We start from the raw sequence: 15,748 nt of genomic DNA, 5'->3' as shown, positions 1-15,748 counted from the left end.
GCTTTTTTCAGACCCAAAATGGTCTCTGTTTACCTTACTCATTTAAAATATTACTCAATTGATGTACCATAAAATATAAATCAGGAAGGGAGGAATGCAGAATTCCCGATAGAATGCTTATTAACGGTAGGATCCCGTCACTCTTGTCTGAGAAATATTGTATATTAAATATGTGCACCAGATTTTTGGCCCACTCTATTCCAATAGAAAATCTATGTAAGTTGTTTAACCTTATAGCTTGAACACTCACTAAAGCCAAGAGCTGAAATACACACAGAGGCTATAAAACATATGAATGAACAAAAAATGGAATGTATTTATAGAATGACAAATTAGCCACATTAAATTTAGAGAGCGGAAGGGGAGCCTCTCAAGGATCTACAGATTTTCAATTTCATGTGAGCCTTTGTTTGATTCTGATGTTTGGCTGTTCCATTTAAGGTAACTATTTTTACATCGTGGCATTTCCCCTGTATTATTTTTGTTCTAAAGTCTCGAATAAGACTAGTGGGTACTATTAAAAGCTGTTAATGTCAACTCCTGAATGGATAAAATTTAATACCAGGAAGAGTGATGTTTATTGTATAAATAGTGATTTGTACAATAATGATGTAGCTTTAACTTTAGATGTTGCTTATTATTCACTCATTTGCTCACAATGAATTTGTAAAATATTTACTGAGACTTTACTATGAACCAGACGCCATGCTAGGTGCTAAGGACATGGAGATAAAAGACATAGTTTTATCCTGAAAGAACTCACAGTTTAGTGGTGAGAGACAGATAGATTAACAGATATTTCCAATATTTGATTAGCAAAGTGGAGATAATCACAGGGGGCTAATGGAACGTTGAAAGTAGACACCTAACTCAGCCTATGGATCATGGTTGGCTTCCAGGAGGAGGTGACAAGTAGGAATTAGGAGCAGAGAAGAAAACAGCGGCATTCTGGATAAAGAGACAGCATGTGAGAAACTCAGAGACATAAGCAAACCATCCCCAGTGGCAGAACACTGAGCCTTTTTGTCACTCAAGAGATTCTTAGCTTCAAAGCATTAGTTAACCAGCCGATGTTTTCTGTGCTTGGACATTGTTTCTTTCCCACATCATCAGATTAATTTGTCTTTTCAGGTTTGTCCCGAGAGTTTTAATCAGAACTTATTCTTGTGATTTGGATCTGGGCCGAATATGAGTCTATGACACCTTTATCTGTTCACTCTAGCTTGATGATCTATTCCAAGCGAGTGGAACCCAAAAGTATGGAGCATGTAAAACATTTTCAACTGACAGATCTACATTACTTTACAACTTTAAAATATGTGCTTACCTCATCAACTCATCTGCCCTCACAGCCATCTTGTGTGACAGGTATTATTAATGATAATCCTAACTTTTAAAAGTGAAGAAAAAAGAAACTCATAGAAGTTTCTGACATGGCACACTCAGACTGGGTAAATCAGATAGTTTAATATAAATATTACTTATCAAGTATGGACAAAGTTTAGGATCACCAACAGGGGAGGGTGTGCTAACCTGGGCTAATAAAGTCAGGTAGGATATATGTGTACATATAACTGATTCACTTTGCTGTATAGCAGAAACTAGCACAGCATTGTAAAGCAAATATGTTCAAATAAAAATTAATAATAACAAAAAAAAAAAGCCAGGTAAGGAGGCTTTACCACGCTAGGCCTGGGTATTAGTATCCTACTGCTGCTGTAGCAAATTACCACAAACTTAGTGGCTTAAAATAACAGGAATTTATTATCACACAGTTCCAGGAGTCCGAAATCCAGAATCAGCTTCCCTGTGCTAAGTCATGATGTTGACAGGGAACAGTTGCTTCTGTGGGTTCTAGGAGAGAATCCATGTCCTGGCCTTTTCCAGCCTCTGGAGGCCATCTCCATCCCTTGGCTCACGTCCTCACATCACATCACCTTTTCTCTCCCTCTGAAGGACCCTTATGATGATAATGAAGGCCCATCAAGATAACCCAGGATAATCTTATCTCAAGATCCTTAATTTTATCACATCCACTAAGTCCCTTTTATGGTACGAAGCAACAGTCACAGGTTCCAGGGAAGATGGATATCCTGGGGGGCTATCATTCAGCCTACCACACCTGAGATGCAAGGGAGGGGAAGGTGATCAGGGCTCAGAGAGAGCTGCATAGAGAGGGCACCTGATGTAAAATGTCTCTCTTCTTCAGAGAGACACAGCTGATGCGCAGACCCTCCAAGGAGGACCTGGAAGAATAAATACTGTGTTCTCATGCTCTCCTGCCTCTGACCTCCTACCTGAGTCTCCCACTGGCCAAACCCAACCAGTAGCCGGAAGGCAGTGAGAGCCCACTAATAACGTTTATGCATGTTGGACTCTCCGATGCACAGCCAGGAAGAGAAGAATGAAGGGAGGTCCATGGGGCAAACAGAGAACCTCCAACAAGCTTGCTTTTGTGAAACTATTTGTAATTTTTAATTATTCTTACAAAAGATATATGTGCTCATTACTTTAAATGCCTAACAGTAAAGAAGTATAAAAAATAAAATGGAAATTCTACCCCCCAACCTGCCCCAACATCCTTCACACTCCCCTCCTAACTCAATCTCCAGGTGGCGGGAGCCACAAATATATGTATCAGAGGAAAAACTGATTACACGCATAAAATCTTCTTCAACATTTTTCCTGAGGCAAAGTATGCAACAGTGCTATCCCTTTTGCCTGGAATTCTTCTCCCTTCATTATTTTATGCTTAAACCCTACTCACCTCTCAGGTCTCATCTTGAATAGCACTTCTTCAGGGAAGCTGTGCCTAACTTCCCAGTATAAGTTAGATCCCCATCCCCATATACTTTATACATTTTTAGGATCTGGCATTTTCCTATAGTCAGTAAAGATAATTTTCTTTGTCTGCTTAATTGATTAATGCATGTATGTTTATCTCCCCATTGGTTTCTGAGTTCTAGGATGCCCGATACCCTCTGTAGCCCCAGCAGTGGCTGGCACATACTAGAAATAAAATGCTTTATGTCTATGTGCGTACCTTAACTTAAAATTTCACTTCTATAACAAAAGTTCAAAGTTGAGTACAAGCAAACTCATCAATATTTAACATATTTTCACATTTGTGCTCCCTGTCTCTCTCTCTCTCTGGCTTACTCCCTCTTACTCTTTCTTCCTTCCCCATTTTTCTCTCCTTCTTTCTCTTTTTCTCTCTCCTTGTTGATTTCTGTGCTAAATACCTGATTTCTCATTCAAGCTCTATTTTGACATCTGGAAATGTTAAACAATACTTAACTCAGGCGGGGGAATTTTCTTATTGTTTTCCTCTGCTTCATGGTAGGTTTTGGGGGGACTCTTTATCAGCTGACATTGTATGATTCTCATTTCTATTCTCTTCTTATATTAGTTTTGATTGCCATCATCTGTTCATTGTGATATGTCTTATATTTTTCTGGCTCAGAACAATAGTAGTGTGGGTGGCTTACTAAATTTCTTAGCTGAAGAGAGCTTTCTTCTCTCAGTCTTGGGAAGTACAGCTTCTAAAATCAAGAGTGCTTTCTTCTTTTGTTCTTTATAGAAAGTGTTCGTATATTTTCTTACTTTGTGATTCTTTTATATTTGGTAAGACTCTTTATTTTCATTGTTTTTTTCCCCCTTTTTTCTCTTTTTTCTCTTCATCACCAAGCCTTTAAGGTTGTTCCCCTCTGCGGATATAGTGTCGTAATGAGACTCCAGCCTCTGGTCTTGTGTCTACTTTGAATCTCCTTCCCTCTGAGCTCTCAAGTCTTGGCCCTGTCCTCAATATTTCCACCTTATGGTGGGACCCCTCTTGTCTAGAGTTAATAGTATTTGCATTCTGTCACCCTTAGACCCCGTTGCCCTCTTCTCTCTTCCTTGCAGCCTCCACATGGCTCTCAGTTCCAGTGTGGGCTCTGTAGCTGGCTCCACTGCTCTGGAAAAATTTCCCTACTTATGTGTAAATTGTAGTTTTCTCTGTCTCTTGGTCAGATCATAGGCATAGGGTCTGAATAATTTTCTCTTTTCTCCTTGGGAACATGTATGTTTTTCTTGGAAAATGTCTGGAGAAACTCGGATTTGGAAGGCTACCCTGTATCATGGGAAATGAGAATTTCAATTGTGTTTTGAAAGAACAGATATTAACGGCCTCTTTTATGCAAAATATAGCTAGAAAAGTGTTCAAGTATCAGATGTTGTATTAACTCATATTTTTAAAATTAAATTTAAAAACTCTTTTCCCAAAATTGATCTCAGCCTAAAGGCTATCCACATCAACAACAGTGTCTTCTCCAACCCTCATTTTTGTTTCTAAAGCCATCAGTCAACAGACTTGTCTGTAATAGTAGAAGGCTAATCAGTATTGTTTTTGAGAGTTGTAGAAGTCCCCAAATATCTGTTCTTTACTTCCTCTCCAGTAATAGGAGCCTGTTTTAGTTAGGCATATGACTATGCTAAGTAACGACTACACTTCTTAGCTTCCCTTATAGCAAAGTATGGTCATAGAACATGTACTGCTCAATGGTATATAACTAAAAAATCATGGTGTGACTTCTGTAGCGATCCCTAAAAGAAATGACTACGCTCTTATTTACCCTTCCTTATTTCTGCTTGATGGAATACCAACATAATGGTTGGAGCTCAAGCAGCCATCTTAAACTAGGAGGTGAAAGTCCCACATGTTCAAGATAGAAGAATAATAAGATAGAAATAACATGGTTTCTTGATAATTGTGGAGTTGCCATATCATTCTAGGAATGCAAAATTGCAAATTGCATTTAAGGAAGAGAGAACTAAGTACCTGTGATTTTTAAGCCACTGTTATTTTATGTTTCCTGTCATTCTCAGCCAGACCTAATTCTAAAAGTAAGCTGGAACTCTAAAATAAACTGATGTAGACAACTGCTTTGTATCAACTGTAGCTGCTAAATATAGTACTAAAATTACCTTTGGCTCATATAAGTATAGTTCAGTTCTGAATTATCAAGAACAATGTTGCTTCATCTATGCATGGAACTGTCTACGTTATGTGTAAATTTCCTCCATCTTCTTGTTGATGTAATTGATTCTGTATTATAAGATACTTGACCTATTATCTTTAACTTATAATTACCATCATTTCTTCCAACTTTGTTTCTTTAAAAAACTCATACATGTTTTGTAAGATTTTGTAAAACATGTAAGATTTTCTTACATGTTTTATAAGAATACATGATTAGATGCTTTATAGTATGATTAGATGCTTTATAGTATGTTTCTAATGAAAATGAATAACATTTTCAACTACTATATTTTATAATTAGTTATGTATCAGTATTGCTGTTGATTTGTATAAGTTGGTTCTGTATCCAGCAACCTCATTAAACTCTCATATTAATTCTAAAAGTTGCCTGTAGATAACTCAATTGTATGTTTAAAATGTTCAGGAAACATTACTGTAAATTAATTTATTTACTGTGCAGCAACCACTCCAAAAGACAAAGCTAGGTAGATGAGGGAGAAAATGAAAAGATGGGTAAATAAATAAGGTATACCCTGAATCAGTAAAAAGCTAATATACTTTGATGTACCATAAGATAGTGAGTTTCTCTATTTTTATATATGAGGATAAGAATGAATTAATTGTATCATTAAAAGAACCATTAATTTTGATTTTTATTCCCCATAGATTTCAATAAACTGATCAACTTAATTACTGAAATTCATTTAGGTCAATACAGTAACTTATTTATAGGGAATAAGCCCACCTTAGATGTTTTGTTCACACTGGGTAGATGCTCAGACAACCTAGAATGGTCTTGATGTAGGAATGAATACTACCTCTTCAAAAGCCAGCTCAGTCAAATTCTTCATTCATATTGGATGACACAGTTCCTCTAAAATTATTCACACAGAAACTTTGCAACTGCATAAATTATTTCAAGTGGCTGATATCACATTCTATGAAATCTTTTACCTTCAATGAATGGTTAATGAGCCTGTCTGCTATTGACAAATGGGAATGGAATATATTAGTCATAAAGAAAAATAGGCTCTCCAAGTTAAAAACTGGAAATAAATAGGAAAAGCAAACCATGAATAAATATCATGCCTTGAGAAGAAAGTTGAAAAACTCTGCCAGATTTCATGAGAAATTTTCTCTTTTTTACAGTTCAAAATAAGTCTTTTCAGAGTGATTCGATTGTTTTTCACCCTTCAACTCATTCAGAGTTCATTATATTATCTCATATTGGTAATTTAATTTTACTGTATTTAATATTTTAGTGTTGCTCTAGCAGAGAGGAAAAGGTGTCCTTGGCCTGTGTCTGAGACCAGTCATAAAGTGACATACTATTGTTTTATACTCCCTTAAGAAAAAAAATCATGGTGATTGTAGAAAACAAGTGATGGGAAAGTAATCACGGATCTTCTTAAGCATTTTTCCCTAGAATTAACCTTGGTGATAATGTTGACATCAGAGGAACCACCTTGAGCCTCATTCAATAGCAGTGTTCTTTGTAATGTGTAATGTGTAACCTGCTGCCATTTTCATTCATATAAAAAATTCATTATAATAATAACTCTGAACAGAGCCATATCTAGGCCAAGAGTCAAAAATCACTCACAGATTTCTAATGAGAATTAGAGAATTCCAATGGCAAATGCACATGTAATAAGAGAATCAACTCTGCTGGTATTTGAAGAGTTAACATTCTACACCCATTTGATTGATAAAGTTTCTAAAAAGTCTGACAAATAATATGTTGGCAATAGGAACTCTCAGGCATTACTGAAGGGAATATACATGTGGGACCACCACTTTGACAAATAACTAATTCATATCTAATAAGCTGAATTTATGCACTCTTCAACCCAGGAATCCTAGCTCTAAGTTTATATTCTCACACGTGTTTAAAAACAAGTGCAAAGAAATGCTTGTCACAGCACTGTTTTTTAATAGCAAAAAAAATTGAAAACAACCTAAATATCCATCAACAGGAGAATGGAAAAACAAAAGGTGATATAATCATACAAAAAACCACTACACTGCAGATAAAATAAACAAGCTAGGTTTACAGATGTCAATATGTATAAATATTATTAAAAATCATTGTAAAGCATATGTATAATATGGAGCAATTCATATAAATTTTTAAATTATTTTATATAGTTTATGAATGTATAACTTAAAAAATGAAGACATTCTAGAAAGTGATAAACACGAATTCCAGGAATGGATGAAGAATAGCAGTGTGATAGAAAACAGGTACACAGGGATTTTCAACTCTGTAGTACTACATATCTCATGTGGAGAATGAATGAATACAGGATTGTTATTTTACTCTATATTTCCTCATATTTGATATATAATTATAATAATTATATAAATTATAATAATGTATATTATTTTATACCCAAAACTGGCAAGAAGGAGTATTTATCTCAGAACCCCATACCCCACTGAGGCCTGAGTTTCTAATTAAAGACCTCCCCTGGGAGATAACCCCCAAAGGAAAGAAGGAGATACTATTCGTAGACATCTTCTACCAGCTCATGCCACTGTCTAGAATTTACCCAGAAACATGACTTAGAAGCAACCCATGGACACCACAAATTCCATGTCTGAACGCTAAAGCTCAAGCATTGCTTCTATAATCAAATCACAGGAACTTTTCGCATGTTTCTCTATTTCCTCATTTCCGTCCTTGGATTACTTGCTTTCTCATCTGCTTCTCTTACTCTGATAGAAAAGAGTGGCTTTTATTCTCTCTATAGACGTGACATGTCTCGGCACAGAGAAACTTCTATCACTGTGCACTCTTTTATTTTAAAAGTTAACGTAGAAAGAAAGTGGAGTCTATGGTCAATAGAACTGCTTTAAGACTTGGTACTATTTGTGATTAATGAGCTGAGTGATCTCTGGAAAGTTTTTAACAACCTCTTATTCTGCTTCATTTCCTCATTTTAAAAAGAAGAGCAGGGAAAAAAACAAAGAAGAGCAGGGGGAAAAAAAAGAGCAGGAAACTCTACTCAATATTCTGTGAGAGCCTATATGAGAAAAGAATCTGAAAAAAGAATGAATATATGTATATGTATAACTGAATCACTTTGCTGTACACCTGAAACTAACACAACATTGTAAATCAACTATACTCCGATAAAGTCTTTTAAAAATTATAAAAAAAAAGAAGAGTAGTATTTGTGGGATTCTTATCAGTATCAGATGAAATCGAACATGTAAGTATTGATAAAAAATATACTTTAAAATATTTTATGGTACATTGTGTAATTGTGGTGACTGTTCAAATCTGATGATATAATATTAAAGTTCAATTCACTGAACATAATTTTATAAGGATCTGGCTAAGCTAATAGAAAACAGTCATAGCTTTCCAGAGTTCCACTATATCAAATGTGAGATATGACACTCCCTGCAGAAGTTAGGTACAGAAGTACCTAGCCTGAGCTATATGTTCCATGGATGTAAATATAAAGCACGGAAAGAAGTTATTTTGTTATTGTTTTTATTCCTCTCACCTGCTTCTATTAACTGCCTTGTAAACCTTGTAAGCAGTCATGCCTGAACTCATTCATTACAATTGGGCCATTGTAAAATCTTTCGGACTCAGTGTCGTTCATTTTTAGCTTGTGGTCCTCCCTTCAATTCCCTCTCAGTTGTTGGTCTTTAATGTTGGTCCTTTGATAACTTCAACATTTATGCTGTAACCTTCCCTAAACCCTGTTCCTCAAGCTCTTCAATCTAGTATCTGTCATCTCTATCTTTTTTTTTTTTTTTTTGCGATACGCGGGCCTCTCACTGCTGCGGCCTCTCCCGTTGCAGAGCACAGGCTCCGGACGCGCAGGCTCAGCGGCCATGGCTCACGGGCCCAGCCGCTCCGCGGCATGTGGGATCTTCCTGGACCGGGGCACGAACCCGTGTCCCCTGCATCGGCAGGCGGACTCTCAACCACTGCGCCACCAGGGAAGCCCCCCTCTATCTTATTTTATACACACATCAACATACCTGGAATTACTCTACTTCCAAAATCAAAACTTGAGAAAGTCTCCTCTCTGAGTCAACCCTCAGGCTATAGTTTTTATTTCTTTGTTTCTTGATCTTACTGAATCTACTCCTCATCTCCAGTGTGCCTTTGATCTGGAGCTCTTTCAGTTCTTTCAGACTATAACATCCATCAAGAATTACTTATCTTCCTACCCAAGCCTAGATTTCATGATCAGTCATGTCAGAACTGCTCTCATCAGAAACATAGAATTCTTTATAATCTTCAATTTCTGTCATGCCAACTTTCCACTTCCCAAATCTGCCCATTATGTTATTCATTCTCCTCTGTCCCCAAATCACAAAACGTATCTTCAAGCAATGCGTCTGAAGGAGCTCCTCTGCTAAAAAAACTTCCTCCATTGAGTTACCATCCCATCTTGTTTCGTAGACACCAAATATTCCTCAACTTCTTGCAATCTGACCTCTCATTCCAGTATTCTTAAGCCCGCTTCTTTATGGTTTTCAAAGACCTCCTACTCATCCAAACACCCTTTCCTTGGGACAGTATCATAACTTGACACTACTTTGATGCCTCTATTTCACCTTCTCCTGCTTCGTTCTCTTCAGTGAAGGCATTCTTCATACATATACTCTTTATGCTCTTCTGCAATTGCTCCAATTCGACAGATCATCTATAATCATGGTCTCATTAACTGTCTCTCAACAGATGTTTCCCAAATCTATTTCCCCAGCATAGCTTCTCCTGAATTTCCTACTTCCTAATAATTCTCTCTCCTTAGAGGTTCTACAAGCAGCAAAAATAAGCATGCCCACCCCAGATCCTGAATCCCTCCTCAAACCTTGTCTTCCCAATTTCAATAAATGCCATCATGAGCCTGCTATTCAGATAAGCCCGGAACCTCATGTTTATCTCTTATTCCTTTACTCTTCTACCTCTCATCCACAAATTCTGTATGAATACTCTCCAATGTCTGTGGAATTCTCACCCTTCTTTGGGGTTCTAATGCCCCTTTTATCTCTTTATCTGGCTCTTATGATAATAGGCTGTTAGCTCTTTTCCCTGACCCTCTTGTGGATCCTTCTCTCCTATTACATCTAATCCAACTACTGCCAAAGAGAGCTTTTGATCAGAGCATAGTTCTGATTAGATTACTTCTCTCCTCAGAAATCATCAGTTGTCTGTGTATTACAGCTGAAGTTATTAAATATGGAATTGAAAACCCCTCGCGATCTAGAGCCAACTCATCTTTTCTGACCTCATGCATCTGTAACCACAACAGACTAGTGGTTATATGCTTTACTCTAAAGTTAGGGAGACTTGGTTTCGATCTTGGCTCTACTACTTCATTGTTGCCATAAGTGTTGATTAAGCTCTTTATAATGTTCCAGAACTTATTTGGGGAGCTGGAAATACACAAGTGATCAAGAATACAAGGTTCCTGCTCTCACAGAACTTGCATATTCTTTCAATAAATACTTGTCAAGAAGGGTCTACTATGTGCCAAGAGGTTCTACTACTATTTGGGTACAGGGGATACAATTGTGAATAAAGCAGACAAGTAAATGAATAAATAAATGACTAATTAGACAAATACAAGTATATAATATATAAATATATGTCATTATAATTTGTTTCAAGATTTGATAGGCTGTTCAGGGAAGGCCTGTCTAAGCTGCTGACACTTGGGTTGAGAGCTGGGGGAAGAGCATTCCAGGAGAGGGATTAGCACGTGCAAATACCCTTGGCAAGAATGTCAAGAGTGAGCTTAGACTTATTAGAGAAATAGGAAAGGACTATGTGAGGGAAGGGTGCTGTGACTTTAGGCAAGTTACTTACTCTGTCTTTGCCTCAGTTCCTTCACCTCTCAAATGATACCAATACTATACTTCATCATTTTGTAGTGAGGTTAAAATGAAATAATGCATATGACATGCTTAAAAAGTGGTATTAAACGTTAGATAAATTGTAGCTGTTACCACCTTTGATGCAACCACTGCACTAGGACTTCATGATACAGTCTCCCCTTCCAAGTGCTCCAAACTTCCTATCCCCTCTCCAACATATCTTTTGTTCACGATGTTCCTTTCCTTAAAAAAGAAATCTCATTTCCCCTCATTTTTGTCTATCAAAATACCATCCATATTTCAATATCATCTCTTCCATGAATCCTGCTCTGATTTTACCAGCGAAATTCATTTCTCATCTCTGGGCTTCCTTAATACTTTGTAAACATTCTTTTCAAGCCCAAATCACATTTCCCACTGCCTCACTTCCTTTACTAGATTCTGAGCTTCTTTAGGATGAAACCAAGTGTTCAAATTTTTATCCCCAGCCCTAGCACCTACTCATGACACTACCTTGCCCAATTTATATAAATGCCTGATAAATATTTATCAAACTGATTTGGAATTGAACTAATTCAGTTCACCTTGGGCTTGTCACGTGATCCTTTCCATTATTGCTTAATTTATCAAGAGTGGCTTATGATTTTCTTTAACTTTTCCTAGAAATAATATAGGCCCATTAAACTACAATAGATAGGAACTGATATACAGTAAATTCTCATTGTTCATGGTAGTTACGTTCTATAAAGTTCTACAAACACCCAGTTAGCAAATACTGAGTCACTGATCCTAGAAGTAATACCGAGTTAGGCTCCTGTGAATCTCTACTTACAACATTTTTGTCAACCAATCAACAGTAACCTTATTTAATGTGCATTGATGATTAAAGACACCATTTGAATGTATATTGTTGGCTCATTAACACTGAACTCACATCCAACAGCAGTATAACCATGCCTGGATGAAGTTTATCTAGCGTACCTATATTTTCTATAAAGCACATCACAGCCTTCTTGCAGCACTTCAGCTCTACACTTGAGGGCCATTTTAAATAGCAACATCACCAGTGAAACACAAAAAAATGAAAAATATGACATTAAGTATATTACAAAAAGACACTTGGTTACAGTATGAGCTGAAACAAGAAGGCAGCTCATCATCTTATTCAACCTTAGCTGGGAACATGCGTGTTGGGCAACTCAAATTTTTCTCTGCTGTGTACAAGTCCACAAATGACCACAAAAGCACTGTGAGTTTTGATCTGCGGGTTACAAATAAATTTTTGCAAGTAGGCAAGTTCACAAATACAAAATCTATGAATAATGAGGTTTGACTAGATGTGCCTCTGTGGTGTGTTGTTACAGTAATGGTCCCACATTAAGTCCTGCTTGCCTGTATCCCCATCCTTGTGTGATCCCCTTTCACACTGACTCCAGCTTTGGCCACGTGACTTGCTTTGGTCAACAGGACGTTAGTAAATATGGAGCAATCAGAAGCTTGAAAAGTGCTAGTCATTAGGGCTTGAACTCTTAAAATGCTGCCACCATGTGAAGAAACCAGGACTATTGTGCTAGAGAGGAAGGGATGAGCAGACAGCCAGCATCCACCACCAGACCTGTGCATGAGGCCATCTTCGACCACCTAGCCAGTTAAGCCACAAGATGACTGCAGCACGTAAATCACTCCAGGACACTCAATAAGAAAGCTGCCCAGCTCAGACCCTCTTAAATTGCTGAGTCACAGATTGTGAGCAAATAAAATGGTTGTTGTGTTAAGCCATTAACTATTGTAGTAATTTGTTACAAGGTAATAGATAGCTTATACAGCCTCCATATTCCTCAGGTCTGTAGTTTTAAGAAGATTTTTTAAAATTGCATACTTCAAAGAAATCTGAAGTTTATTTGCAAATACTCCACATAATCTTAAATAAGTTATTCCTCTCATACATTGCATGTTAGAATACATTCCTTCTAGATCCTCAATGAAATCAAATGACATCTTGCCATCCACACTCATCGTAAGCAATGTGATTGCCCACGTTTCCCATAGTTGGCAAGGAAGAGCAATGTCCCCAAGGCAATTGCTTATTCTTCTGATATCCCCACTGGGAGCATTTCTGCAGCAGACTGCACCCACCCTTCCTTCCTTCCTCCTCCCCCTCCCCCTCCCCTTTCTTCTTCTTCTTCTTCCTCCTCTCTCTCTCTTCTTTCTCTGTTTCTATCTGCAACAGTAAGCCAAACCTCTCTGAACTGTAAGAGTTTTGTTTTTAATTTCCTTAACTCCTATCTCAGTTAGATTGTAAATTATGAAAACTAAAAATGTCTTATTTTACTATAGGATTTCCAGCAGTGCCTACACTAGTATTTTTCATTTGTTATAGATGCATGTGCATGCATACACAATAAAGTTAGGAGGAAGAAAAACCTAGTACTGCCTTTCCAAAAATTGAATTTGGAAGGTAGGCAGATGAAAGACATTGTGAAATAAAATATGTACATATATATCTGACCATACTAATGAACTGTTATTTAATATCTTGCCTATATACTGTTTATAATATTTTTCTTTATTTTGACTTTTTTTATTCTTTTATACTAAGCCTGACAACTACAAATCATACTAAAGATTGATGTGTTTTTCTACTTATTTTGTGTAAAGGAAGAGCTATGAAGGGAATTAAGAAGGACATGACTTTTGGAACATTCAAGCACAGACTTGTAGACTTTGGAACTTCAGGATTCTTTATAAGAAAGTGCCCATGGTCTAGGAGGCTGGGGTTCTAGCCCACGTGATTATGGATTCCTTTTTCTTTTAATATTCTGTATGTTTGGTCTATGATGTTCGGAAGTCAACTCTTACAGAGAATGGAGAAGGGTGAAAAACCATAGACAATAAAGAGTTGAGAGGTTTGTCTCTGACAGGAATTTCCTTTCCACTAAAGCAAGAAGTGATGTCCTAATCCATAACAAATTTCTTATAAATCTCTCCTCTATAGTCACTATCACCTAGTTTTGAGGAGAACATATAAGACTTTTTTTAATCTCCACATAATTTCTTCATCGATTGGCTAAATCTATAAAACTTGGTAGTATTGAAAGTTGAATTCTCATAGCAACAATTTAAAGACTTCATAAATGGAAAATATTGAACTGGACCTGAGCCCTGTGCTCCCAGAAAAGAACAGTCATTGAGAAATCTCCCTCTCACCATTTTTGCTTTCCAAACTCCCCTCACCATTTTTTGCTCCAGGAAATGGTCAATCACAAAGAACCCTTCCCCATGTGACTCAAATAAGACTCACTGTCCACTCTTTCCCATGACTCCCAAAAGACTCCAGATGATTCCTTCTTTATCTGCCTATTGTTAAAGAAAAAAAATTCTTGCAAGTATTAAAACAATACTTTAATCGAAACTATCGCAATAGGAGTCAACTCTATTGTGATAGGGGAGAGAGATTGCGCTCAACTCCAACTCCAACAAGGAGAAATGGAGATTTGTAGCCAAGGAGTAGAGTGAGGGGATCAGCAGATGTAAAATTGCTAAGAGGAAACATCAAGGGTAGGGGGATTCATGTCAAAAATTGGCCTAACAGGATTCTTGCTAAAAGCAAAACAATGACTTATACATCAAAGGTGGGGATGAGGGACTTGATCAGATATCAGTGGTGCTCTGATATCAAGGTTGGGATATTCCACTGAGCTGACTTAGCAGGATTCTTGCTAATGCTAGGCTCAACAATAACAGACACAGAAGGCAAAGGTCAAGGGTCTACTTGAGAAGAGAGCTCAGAGGAACCTAATTCAAGTTTGGTCAAGGAGTATCTTTGACCCTATACAAAACCCCAGCCTGCCCTTCCTTTTCTTTGAGACATTTCTCATTAGTGAAAGTTCTCTATGTTACCATAACCTCAATAAGATCATCTCCTTGATCTTTCCATTCTTTTTGTTTTTAAAAATAACATTGGCGTGTTTGTATTACTTTGGAGCAGAGCTTCTCAACCCCAGCTCAAGAGGCTCCAGGAGTCCACGGCCCCTGGAACTGGAGACTGAACTGTGTGAAGATGCAAATTTGAGGGAGCAAAGATTTCATGCATAGTGTTCATATCAAATTTTCAGGCAAATATGTGTCCCCATAACAATTTAAGAAGTACTGACAGTTGTTTTCCATGTTTTAATTTGTTTTAAGTGTGGGATGGGATTAGTTCTGTGTGATTTAACTCAGAATGGAAGAGACGTATTCCCTGTTTTCCTTAGCAAGGTTCAAATTCACAGGTATCTCTTTTCTCTTGTGAGAAAAATTGAAGAATTGGGTAGGACAATAAGTTAATTGCAGCAATTCTAGGTGTCTTAGGCACAGAATTAATAATTCTGTGCTAATTCTAGGAGGTTAAGTAATCTTCATAAAACACAGGTTAGGTGAAGTGAAGGTAAAAGTCGCTCTCTTTGGGACGCTAGAAAATAGAATCTGATTCCATTTGTATGGTTATCATTGCCCTTTTAAATTCTCATTATCTCCGTTAATCACAGTGAACTCTTTCAGCACAAATTAATAGTTCATGCAAACGTTATATGTTTCACCCTTCCACAGGAGTTTCTTCAAGTCAATGCTTATGCAGTGGGTCTGAATATACGACCACAAATATTAATTATCAAATATTATCAAGTATTTTATTTTCTTTGAATCAGGATAAATCTAACTTCAAACCCCCATCCCAGTGGACTGGGAGAGAATTCAATCTCATATATTTCCAGGGCTACTTTCACTACCCAGGATGGACAACAGTGCAGGGATTATGCCCATTCATTCAACACCTGCAATTAAGCCTGGTACCAAGTATACTATAATCCTCACCATCCAGCATTGCATATTCACTAAATAATT

The 15,748-nt window shown here is 37.2% G+C and overlaps 1 protein-coding gene across 1 annotated transcript in view; it reads left to right on the top strand.

Annotated features, from left to right (window-relative positions):
* The window catches only part of GABRB1 (gamma-aminobutyric acid type A receptor subunit beta1), a gene marked incomplete at its 3' end in the record, with an annotated part of 381,708 nt that overhangs the window by 190,368 nt on the left and 175,592 nt on the right, over nucleotides 1-15,748 (top strand). The gene's annotated exons all lie outside the window — the stretch shown is intronic.

The sequence above is a fragment of the Grampus griseus genome (genome assembly GCF_964374135.1).
Source record: "Grampus griseus genome assembly, chromosome: 4".
Classification (NCBI taxonomy): domain Eukaryota; kingdom Metazoa; phylum Chordata; class Mammalia; order Artiodactyla; family Delphinidae; genus Grampus; species Grampus griseus.
Note: the sequence above shows the minus strand (reverse complement) of the source record. Positions and strands in the feature narration are given on the sequence as shown.